At 43.0% G+C, this 8,213-nt stretch overlaps 1 long non-coding RNA gene across 1 annotated transcript; it reads left to right on the plus strand.

Moving 5' to 3' along the window:
- Positions 1-1,547, plus strand: LOC128324093 (uncharacterized). Its single transcript, XR_008306635.1, has 3 exons — positions 1-267; positions 857-921; positions 1,398-1,547. It is a non-coding gene; the product is annotated as an uncharacterized LOC128324093 (long non-coding RNA).
- The last annotated feature ends 6,666 nt before the right edge of the window (positions 1,548-8,213 follow it).

Below are 8,213 nucleotides of genomic sequence, written 5' to 3' on the forward strand. Positions count from 1 at the left end.
TGACTCCTAGGAAGCTGCCATCTGACCCAGGATTGTCTGCACTGACTGGCAAAGGCTGCCTGAAATAAAGGGCAAATGCTCGCTCACGGGGCGGATGTGGATTGAGCGATCAGGTGTGGATTAGGCAATCAGGTGCTGTTGGTTTTTCCCACTGATAACCTGCTTTTACTCCAAGAAGCTCAGAGGACTGCATGGTTATGTTTATCCTTGTAACAACCACGTGAGAGAGGTTAGGCTGAGAGATAAGTGGCTGACACAGAGTCACCTGTAAGTTTCATGGCTTGAATGGGGAGCTGAACTTGGGTCTCCCCAGCCCTAGTCCAGTCCTCTAAACACTACGCGCAACCGTTTTCCTCAACCACCCTCCTCCCCCCACCCCACCCCACTCCTGGGTATATTAAAAGAAATTTCAACTGTATCAGTTGATCTGCTACAACATGGATGGGGATACTGACTGTTCATTTGCAAAAGAAATATTCAATTTCACCTTGGGTGAAAGAGAAGCCATATCATAGTGAACAGAAATCAACATTTCTTTTGGAATGGATGTACTCATAACACAATACAAACATTTCACCTTCCATTGAAAGATGGGTGTCAGTTGTTTGGATGGGGGTGGGGGGTGCAATTTCAGTGCTTGCCCTAGGCGCTCTTTTCCCTAGATACACCCCTGCTCCCTGCCCCAAAAGGGCTCACAAGCTAAAAAGGTAGATGTCAGCATTAAAGGGATGCTGTGCTCAGGCTGAATAAGGACAAATGTATTTATTAAATTCCTACCTCATCTTTCCACAAAAGTATTCAAGGCAACTTGCAAAAATCCACACAGATCCTTTTGTCCTTTCATATTTGCCTGCAGGACACACACATTTGTAAAGTTGTGGTAGAGATGCATATGATAGAGCTACGTTGACAAAGATGAAGGTGCGTGTCAGTTTCATTTCTCTTCTTTCAAAATGGCAGCAAGTGGTGGCTTCCAGAGTAATAGGCAAAGAAAGAAACACATGATCTGAGATAGAAGGGAAAGTGTGACTGTGAGACCCAACCCAACCCTCCCTGTATAGCACTGCTGTCATGGTCCCTTCCCCTCTCTAAACTTTTTGCATCATACTTTGCTGGTCTTGAGCTTAACCTGATGTAGGTGTCGAGGCAACAGAAGCTAACAGCAACTGTGACATCACACTGATAGATTTACATCAGAGCGGTTGTCGTGAATTTGCCTGCAGGCTGCCCATAAAGGTCTTTTTGTATCATCCTATGCATCCTGCCTTTGATGCCTAAGACTTGTTTTCATAACTGTTGTGACAACTAGCCAAACCTGTTACCAGTGTTGTCTTTCTCCCTCCTGTTTCAGTGCTTTTATTAAATCCCATTTTATCTTTCCTTTGTGTACTTTTCAGGGAAAGCTGCATTTATTCTGATGGCAGAATCTCATCACGACCATATTTAGTGAGCAGGTTGGAGAGATGTGTGCACGAAAACTTCAGAATGAATGTGGACTAATAAAGAGCTGGCTCAAAGACACAATATAGAACTAAGCATTCTCCGAAGGTTGACTGTTTTCATCATTATTTTTGAAGGAATTGTTCCTAACCATTCAGTTTCTTTAAGTTTTTTCATATAGTTACACACTGCACATGGGGGCTCTTCTCAGGATCAGTGAAAAGAGCGCTGGGGCAGTCTGCGGGGAGAACGGGTTTTACTTACCCTCCCTGCAGATGATTGCTGCTGACCTTGCCCTGGGTGGGCAGATCGCTCCTGCTGGTGGCTGCAGGGGTTGGGTGCAGGGAGGCGCTGCCGTGTGGCGTGCGCACTCCCCCCCCACCACCACCTCGAGCCCTAATAATGCATTGTGCAAGTGTGTGGTGCATTACTGGGATCCCTCCTCCCAGCCATGGCAGACACACAATTTAAAAAATGATGTCAAGGGAGCATTCACTCCCTTAACCTCATATTAGTAGGAGGCTACTTTGGCGGGTTTGCTGCTGCATAGCCACCGGGATTGAGCCCAATCCTGGTAGTTCACATGAGCTTGCAAAACCGGGCTGGGCTCCCTTAGCCCAGTTTTCCACGCTCATGTGAATAGCTTCGTGGCTGGATTTACACGGAATTTAATGCAGAGTAGAATACAAGCAGAAGGTTGCAGGTTTGAATCCCCGCCGGTACTATATCAGGCATGCATCCTGCACCTTGGGAGCCCCATATGCACCTAGGAGCACACAGACACAGAACTTTGGATTAGAGTGGCATATAATCACATGAATGTAATAAGTATATAATCAATATTGTATAACTCAACAAATTCTGCCCACAAGTTACCACAGAAGCCTTTGGAGTTATACTGAAGACTTTAGAGTTACATAATCGATTGTGTCAAGGTGTTTATTAGAAGCAAATGAAAAGAAGAAAGATTGTATACAGGGGTTGACATTTACAGTCAAATTCCTGTAATTACTAGCTTGCAAACTTCATTATTGTACATATGACAGAAGTGCAATCTCATTATTAAGTGAAATAATTGACTATTCCTTTGCCCTTTACTCAAAGGCCTTTGCCTAGCTAAATACATCACACTTGACTCATTAATCCAAGTAGTCATTTCTAAACGGCTTCTCTTAGGTCCTTTATTGTCTATCAAATGATCTTAGGTAATCACAACTTCTGATTTTTATCATGTGCATATGTTCACAGGTGATTGCACTTCAGTCCTATAATAACTAAATCTTCTACCTTTTGTTGTTGTTGTTGTTATTTGCAGAATGCTATCATGTGATTGACAGCTGGGAAGGCTATCAGTCAAGAAAGGTGGAAAAACATAAATGATGCATCACACTACTTTGCAAACTTATGAGCAAAGTCAGACAGGGCACCAGAAAATGAAAACAGTGCTGAATGAAAAATAGGCTATAGTGCATGGTTGAAAAGCAATCCCAGCTCATGAATTTATAAAAGAGTCAAATTGTTCTCTAAACAAAAAAGGAAAACAAGTTATAATTCTATAATTAACACTTAATGTACCTGGCCTATATAACTCTGACAATGTGCTCCTCATCTTGGTGGACTTGGTCTGTCCCCAGAATATGTCTTCTGCATTTCTCAGGGGACACTGCTTTGTCTTGGATCCAGGCTTGCTCTTGAACAATGGCACAAGCGATCTTTCCTCTTGACCCCTACTTCCCACTGCAATGCCCTGAAATACTCAAAAAGCTGCTGCTAAGGTTGGGGGGACCTCCAGAAAGGGTGCAGGATGGGGTGCAGGGAGTGGGGGAATCCCCAGAAACAAGGTGGAAATACCTTCTGCAAGTGGAGAACCACTTGTGGAAGGTGCTTGGACTTGTTTTCTGGGCATTCCCCCCATCCCTGCAGCCTGCCATCTAGCATCTCACATCATTCTTAATGGTCCTCCAGCCCACAGGAGCAGTTTTTGGAAGGGGCTTGGGAAATTGCAGTGGAGAGGAAGGGGTAGGGAAGAAGATGGCTTAAATCAGTGCCATTGCATGAGTGTAAGTGTGGATGCAACCCTATATTTTATTAGTAACATGGTTAAATAAAATACTGACTGGGTGGCATGGCAGTCCTAGCTGATGTGCCAACACACTTATTCCAAGAAGTCAGCATATGACTCATAATTTGAGATTAGGAGCCACCACCTCCTTCCACTAGTTCTAGCCCAATTAGTATTTTCTTTTATGGTGTAACCTATAAAATATTGGGTTGCATCCACACTTACACTCATGCCATGGTGCTAGTTTAAGCAATCTTCTTTCACTGCAGCTTTCCAAGCCCCTTCAAATAGCTGCTCCTGGGAGTTATAGGCACATGGCTTCATGCTGCCGAGGAAATGTTGAGCGAAGCCATTTCGAATTATACTCCTGGCATTGAGGGAAGCAGCCCCTCCCCTCTGCTGTTGGTTTTTGTTTTTGCAAGTTCACATGGCATACACCTGTGTTTTCTTTCCAGCCAATGGAGGTGGGGGGGCTTCTAAAGAACTATATCTGCATTTCTAAAGAGAGTATCCCTCTTATCACGCTAATGATTCTACATCAGTGCCTTTCCCTATTTGCTCTGGCGTTTTTCAGAAAAAGTAGCTTAAAACCAGCATTTTTAAAACCTGGAAATACATCCAGATTAGGGATGTGCGAAACATTTCAGGCACAGAACGATCTGTGCCTGAAACGACCAATTTCGGGTGATTCGGAGCTGAACCGAATCACCCCTGACGAGTTCCGATAAATTTTGGACCCAAAACGAATCACCCCTGTTTCGGGTCTGAATTTTTTGGGTGTTTTGGGTCTCCATTTTGTGCCCCAGAAAAGTGCCAGCCTTGTCTTCTTCTTCCCCCTCCGTTTTCAGTTTGACGTCTCTTTGAATTTCCCGCCTTTTTGCCTCCAATGATTTCAATGCAGAAATTGCTTTCCTTTCACTTTAATTGAAAAGGTCCTGGGGCCAAAAGAGTGGGGTGGGGTGGTAGTGCCCAGTGGGTGGAGGCTACCACCCGAATTCCAGGGGGATTGGGCAGAGGGCTGATTTTTGGTGAATTTCTGAACTTTAAGCATTTTTAAGGTTCCCCCCCTTTAGGTATAATCGCTTCATGTTGGGGGGAAAGGGGTGGCCTAGAGTGGGGTGGGGTTGGTGGTGGTGCGGGGTAGGGGCAAGGAAGCTACCTGAATTTTTTCAAAGGATTTAGGCAGAGGGCTGATTTTTGGTGATTTCATTTGTCGGAGTTTTGTTGCTTCTGAGGTGTTCTGAGTGTGGATTCTGTGATAGCAAATGAGATTTTCAGTGACACACCATGAATCCACTCTCATCTGCTATCATAGAATCTAAACTTTAAAGACGTGAACTTCAACAATTCACCAAAAATCAGCCCTCTGCCCAAATCCTTTGAAAAAATTCAGGTAGATTCCTTGCCCCGACCCGGCACTACCACCAACTCCAAACCACTCTAGGCCACCCCTTCCCCCCCCCCCGACGTGAAGCGATACGCCCTCCATTCTACCTAATGGGGGAAAACCTTAAAAACGCGTAAACTTCAGAAATTCGCCAAAAATCAGCCCTCTGACCAATCACTCTGCAATTGGGGTGGTAGCCTCCACCCATTAGGCACTACCACCCCACCCCACTCTTCTGGCCCAGATCCCACTTTCTGACCCCGATCTGCCCCAAAGACATTAAAACTTCAAAAATTCCCCCAAAACCAGCCCTTTGCCCAATCCCCCTGAAATTTGGGTGGTAGCCTCCACCCATTGGGCACTACCACCCTACCCCACTCTTTAAGCCCCAGGACTCATTTTTCTAATCTGAATCAATTTGAATTCGGATTCGGATTAATTCGGCTCCGAACCAAATCGGCGGTGATTCGGGTGGGCAAAATTCGGGCACAGAACAGAACAGGGGTGTTTAAGTTCGGGTCTGAACTGAAACACCGAAAAATCCGAATTGCACACCCCTAATCCAGATAAGCTAGAATTTGCAAGACAAAGCCCAATTTGTGTGTGGAGTGGGTCCAAGGATCTTGAAGGGGCTCTGGAGTAAGTTTGGCTTGTGTGTGACTGCACATACTCTCTTATGAAGGAGATTTGGGGTAGTAGCCCTGTCTGTAAAGCTTCCTGTCCTAGGGGCTGGGGACCATTAAGAATAATGTGTGATGCAAGATGGCAGGCTGCAGGGATGGGGGGAATGTCCAGAAACCAGGTTCAAGTACCTTCTGCAAGTGGTTCTCTGTTTGCAGAAGGTACTTCCACCTGGCTTCTGGGGATTCTCACAATCCCTGCCCCACATCCTGCTGATGTACTAGTCCCCCCACCCCCACCTGCCCTCAGCTTCTATACAGCACATCTATGACATGATATGACATGAAGACTCTGTTGAGATGGAGTGGAAAGAATCTTCTGGAGATTTTATAAGAGCCAGAGAAGCTGATGCAGATGTGCATTAGTTGTATCGGAGAGTATGGGTTATCTATCAAAGAGGTCACAGCCAGCCAGCCAGGCACAACAATGCACTGCAGCAACTGAAGCCTCTATGTTGGCTGCCACAGCTTAAGCCAGACCAAAGAACTGTGGAGACAGATGAACTGAGATGAACTGGTATTATGCAGTTCTGGCATGCTGCTTGAAGTACCATTTGTCTGCCTTCCCTTTTAATTCTTCAAATACGTGCAAACACTTCTTTAAAAACCTGCAAGCACTTCACCTTTCTAAATTATTACAGCATCCTCCTGAGTAAATACTGCCAATGCAACTCTAGTGCTACTCAAATGTGCATAAATACTTGTACTGTCCTACTGAAGTTTAATCTCATATCCAGCCAAAAGATAAAGAGCAGATCCAGAAAATTCCTTTTTTCCCTTATCACTATCCATTGCCAGAGCAGTTGGATTTGGAGTCTAATACTTATTGTAGTTGGTTTATTTTTGTTTAAAAGGCAAATTCTTTAGCTATCGTGGATCATCTAATTCCCGAAAATTCCTGTAGCCATGAGTTCCACGATATTTACACACTGTAAGAGAAATTATTTACCTTTACAGGTGGCATTTACTATCTGTATTAGTCATGTCCTTTTGTACATTTGTTTATTACAAAAAGGGACAGGAAATCAAATGGATAAAACCACCAGTTGGATAAATGAAATATTACTACCACATTATTTGTGCTTATTTTAACATAGCTTTTTAAATCTTGAACTTCACTTCTTAAAATGAGGTCTCAGCAATTGCCAGCCCAGATCTATGTCTACAAGGTACCCTAGGCTAAAAGTCTTTAAAATGAAAGGGCAGCAAGTAATTTCCTTGTTTTAAAAATGATCATTTTGCTTGCTACAGGAGTCCTGTGTACAAGTCATGACCATAACTACATCTTTGAAGTTGCTCTAATAAATGGAAGTGTCACTCTTTCCTCGTTTGATCTATACCCAAGAGAACAGGAGTTCTGTTTCCAATGTGTTCTTATTTTAAACCTCACTAGACTGCATCTCTTTGGAGAATTCTGAAGAACTGCTTGTAAAGGGGCCCTGTTAGTTTCAGGGCTGAGTTTGTGAGACTGTTCTAAAAACTTGTGTCTGCTAAAACTTCATTCATGTGACTTTTAAAATAGAAAAGGCATTATAATATGTTTAAAATTAGCCACCCGTAATTGACATAGCATATGTCAATATCAATTTTTTATTTTTATTTTTTGCATTTAATAACAAAATTGGTATAAGTAGAATCTCATTCCAAAGCCACTTCCTAATTTTAAAGTAGATGGGAGAGGAGCTTCTATTCACATTATTTATTTATTATTATTTATTTGATTTATATACTGCCCTTCCCAAAATGGCTCGGGGGTTGGCATACATGATATTAACCTCATATGAAAGAAAGTTGGGATCTTTGCTTATTTTATCAAGAGCTGGGATTTCTTCACACAAAATATTCTATTTAAGAACACTGGAGGCAAAATGAGAAAATACATTCAATTGAAGTAAATAGTTGTCATCATGTCACTGTCTTGTGCCTCTTATACTGTTCCTTTCCCTCCTGTCATACTAATGCTTTAAACATAATCTATTGATTTATAAATGGTACTTTTTGTAAATGATACTTTATACATGATACTTTATCCTGACATGCTTTATAGTGTTCAAAGCTCAATAAGTATTTAATCCTAAGAAGAAATGTGTGTTTTTATAAAATGCTGAGTAGAGTATTCTGAACAGCACTGATATCCACATATCAAATTTGGGGAAATGGGAATGGGGGCATTGCTCAGTGGAAGAGCATCTACTTTGCATGCAGAAATTTCACTCCCTAGCATCTCCAGGTTCACTCCCTAGCATCTCCTGGTAGGGCTGGGAAAGACCCCTGTCTGAAACTTTGGAGAGTTGCTGCCAATCAGGGTAGAAAATACTTAGCTAGATGGACCAGTGGTTTGAGTTGATATAAGGCAGCATCCTGTGTTCTTGTCCTTTGCCCCGACTGAGCAAGGAAGATACAAATGCATCCCCATCACAATGCTTAGCCAGGCTATATTAAACTAATTGGCTGCAACTTTGGATATAGATGGGGGTGCCATATTCCCACCCAAGAATGCTAGTTGTTGTTGTTGTTAATTCAATTTCTATACCGCCCTTCCAAAAATGGCTCAGGACGGTTTACACAGAGAAATAATCAATAAATAAGATGGCTCCCTGTCCCCAAAGGGCTCACATTCTAAAAAGAAACATAAGACATACAC

Source organism: Hemicordylus capensis, chromosome 4 (genome assembly GCF_027244095.1).
Source record: "Hemicordylus capensis ecotype Gifberg chromosome 4, rHemCap1.1.pri, whole genome shotgun sequence".
Taxonomy (NCBI): domain Eukaryota; kingdom Metazoa; phylum Chordata; class Lepidosauria; order Squamata; family Cordylidae; genus Hemicordylus; species Hemicordylus capensis.